Source organism: Pelodiscus sinensis, chromosome 30 (genome assembly GCF_049634645.1).
Source record: "Pelodiscus sinensis isolate JC-2024 chromosome 30, ASM4963464v1, whole genome shotgun sequence".
NCBI lineage: Eukaryota > Metazoa > Chordata > Testudines > Trionychidae > Pelodiscus > Pelodiscus sinensis.
In genome coordinates this window covers 5,435,361-5,438,920 of record NC_134740.1, presented here as the reverse complement: position 1 = coordinate 5,438,920, position 3,560 = coordinate 5,435,361, and the positions used below count along the sequence as shown (strand labels likewise).

Here is a 3,560-nt window from a genome sequence, read left to right as displayed (position 1 = left end):
CTAGGCTGCACCCGGAGAGACACCCCGCAGCCCCCGCTGTCTATGCAGGTACCAGTCAGCTCTGCCCCTCAGCAACCAGGAAAATGAAATTTTGGATCTATTTAGTGTGCGTGGCGGCAGGTACTTTCTAGCTGGAGAGGAGGACCAATAATTGGTGTCTGTTATGTTGACACTAATGTTTGTTTCGCCTCTTTGTTCCCAGGTGCACGGTCCCAGGTGCAGCTGGTGGAGTCCGGAGGGGATGTGAAGAAGCCCGGAGACTCTCTGCGCCTCTCCTGCAAAGCCTCCGGCTTCACCTTCAGCAGCTACGGGATGGACTGGCTCCGGCAGGCTCCCGGGATGAGGCTGGAGTGGGTGTCTGCTATTAGCAGCGGCAGTGGGAGCGGCACGTTCTACTCTGATGCAGTTAGGGGCCGATTCACCATCTCCAGGAACAACCCCAACAACCTGCTGCACCTGCAATTGACCAGCCTGAAGCCCGAGGACACCGCCCGCTATTACTGTGCTAGATACACCGCGACACGAAACCTATTGATGCCCCTGCAAAAACCCAGGCTGCAGAACCCGCGGCCGCCACGCGGGGGCAGCAGAGACACAAACAGCCGGACGCTGGGCACAGAACGGGAACGAGTTTCGGTGGGTGAAATCCAAACCCGCGGGGAGATTTTAAATCTTTTCATTACCAAGCAACGTTCCCCCCTTTGCTTCCCCAGGGCCTGCGGGGCAGACCTCGCTGGCTGCCTCTGCCAGTCCCGTGGGGGCGGGAGCCCTGTTCCCACGGCTCGGCTCGCATTGCAGATCGGGCACTTTCACTGAAGCAAAACAGTGATAGAAATGTAGCCCTGTTAGTCTGGGGTAGCTGAAACAAAATGCAGGACAATGTAGCACTTTAAAGACTAACAAGATGGTTTATTAGATGATGAGCTTTCGTGGGCCAGACCCACTTCCTCAGATCAAATAGTGGAAGAAAATAGTCACAGCCATATATACCAAAGGATACAATTTAAAAAAATGAACACATATGAAAAGGACAAATCACATTTCAGAACAGAAGGGGGATGTGGGGGGGGGGGGGGGAGGAAGGTGAATGCCAGTGAGTTAATGATATTAGAGGTGGGGAAGGGTAGATGTCTGTGAGTTAATAGTATTAGAGGTGATAACTGGGGAAGCTATCTTTGTAATGGGTGAGATAGCTGGGGTCTTTGTTAATTCCCCTGCGGAGAGTGTCGAATTTTAGCATGAATGCCAGTTCAGAGGATTCCCTTTCAAGTGCAGATTTGAATGTCTTCTGAAGTAGGATGCAGGTTAGCAGGTCATTGAGACAGTGTCCTTTCTGGTTGAAATGACAAGGAACTGTTTTTTCTTTGTGATCCTGTCTAATGTCTGTTTTGTGGGCATTGATTCTTTGGCGAAGTGTCTGAGACGTTTGTCCAATGTACATAGCAGACGGACACTTCCGGCACACGATAGCATAGATTATATTTCTGGAGGCGCAGGAATATGTGTTCTTGATCTTATAACTCACTTGGTTAGGTCCAATAATGGTATCAGCAGAATGAATATGTGGACAAAGCTGGCAGCGGGGTTTGTTGCAACGGAAAGTACCAGGGTTGGTATTAGTGTGGTATGTCCTGTGGTTGTTGGTAAGAATCATCTTGAGGTTAGGTGGTTGTCTATAGGAGACTATGGGTCTGTCTCCCAGAGCTTCTTGGAGTTTAGTGTCCTGTTCCAGTATAGGCTGTAATCTATTGATAATGTGTTGGACAGGTTTAAGTTGGGAGCTGTAGGTGATGACAAGTGGTGTTCTATTGTTGGTTTTCTTGGGTCTGTCTTGTAGTAGATGGTTGCTAGGTATTCGTCTGGCTCTTTCAATTTGCTTTTTTATTTCTCCGGGTGGGTAGTTGAGGTTTATAAATGCTTGGTAGAGATCCTGAAGTTTCTGCTCTCTGTCTGTGGGATTAGAGCAGATGCGGTTGTATGGAAGGGCTTGGCTATAGATGATGGATAGTATGGTGTGTTCTGGATGGGAGCTGGAAGCATGTAGGTAACTGTATGAGTCAGTGGGTTTTCTGTAGAGGGTGGTGTCGCAAAACGTGGTTGGTGGGATTCGTTCCCACGTTGCTCCTGCGCTCCCAGCTCCCTTGGATCCACCCCCGGCCGGGAGTCAGAATCCCCGCGGCCTGCGCTCTGCAGGAAGTCACGCTGAGTGATGAGAGCGGTCCCTTCTGCCCTGCGCTCTGTGCCAGTGCCCGTGGGGCGGAGGGAGCTGGAGAGAGAAACGCGCAGACACGGTCAGTCCAGGGGCAGTTGTCAGAGGGGCTACAATCAGACGGGATGTGCGGGGCGCTCTGTATCTACGGGCCTTGGGCGTCTAGGAACATAGCACTTCGCAGCCACATTTCTAACGCAATCGTGGCAGCGAGCGGCAGTTTTCACCCACCCGCCAGCCTGATACTCGGAGAGTTTGTCGCCCACAATCCCCCGCTTCTAGCAGCAAATCGGTGTCTGTGCCTGACACCAAAGGCTGGGATGTTAGTCGGTGTCTCTGACTTGACTCCACGATTCCCGCCCTCACGAGCAGCACGTGGGCATCGGCTGCAGAGCCGGGTCTGGCTTGACGGGGCAGGGTGCTGAGCACAGGTAGCCCGGGGCGGGACCTATCCGGAGCCGTGTGAGTATTCAGATGTGTCCGCGCGGCGCATTGTGGGAGCGGGAGCGGGGTGACGAGCAGGGGCCCGATTGTGGCGAGTGCGACTCCGGGTGAGGTCCCAAGTTGGAGCCGCAGCAGCTTGCGGCAGTAGGAAGCGGTGTCGGCGGGGTTGTTTCAAGGTGGAAGGCGGGTCCCACCGTGATGTGAGAGTTCGGGGCGCTTGAGGGCCAGCGGGGCTTGTGGACAGGAATGTATACTTACCTGGCAGGGGAAATATCACGATCAGGAAGGTGATTTTCCCAGGATGAGGCCCATCCATTGCACTGAGGATGCGCTGACTCCTGCAATTTCTCCGAATGGGGAAACTTGACTGTACAATTTGTGGTAGTGGGGGACTGCGTGCGCGCTCTCCCCTGACTTCAGTAGTGAAAAAAAGTTGATTTTCTTTAGAAGTACAGGGTAAAGGTAAGAGCTGCGGTTTTGGCTCGCTTTGCGTAGATAGATTGTATTATTTAAAGAGCGCTGGTAGTAGAGTATCTAGAGCGGGGCTCTGTTTGTTACTTGGACTTATGTCTTCATCGCTTTTGAAATTCCGTTCGGGGAGTTTCCTTTATTTTCCCCACTGAACTGGGTTTTTTGCTCGTTTCCGTCTTTTCATTTTTCTCTTGTCGGGTAGGAGAATAGTCTGATTAAAACCACGTGTCATTCCTGCTCCCTGGGAAGTTCTGATTCAACCGGCGCGCTCTCCACCCCCACTCACCTTTGGGAGCAGCTTGGCTTTTGCTCGTTCTTGCGCGGGGGTGGGTAAACACTGGGCCGCGGGCCGGATCCGCTCTGCCAGGGTTAGGTACTGGCGGGTCCCCATGCTTCCGTATTTACCTGCGCCACAGCGAGTCCGGAGGATCACAGC

General features: G+C 52.8%; 1 non-coding gene across 1 annotated transcript; it reads left to right on the top strand.

The window, feature by feature from the left end:
- The first annotated feature begins 2,903 nt into the window (after window positions 1-2,903).
- On the top strand, window positions 2,904-3,066 carry LOC142821392 (U1 spliceosomal RNA). Its single transcript, XR_012898166.1, has one exon. It is a non-coding gene; the product is annotated as a U1 spliceosomal RNA (small nuclear RNA).
- Window positions 3,067-3,560: the final 494 nt, after the last annotated feature.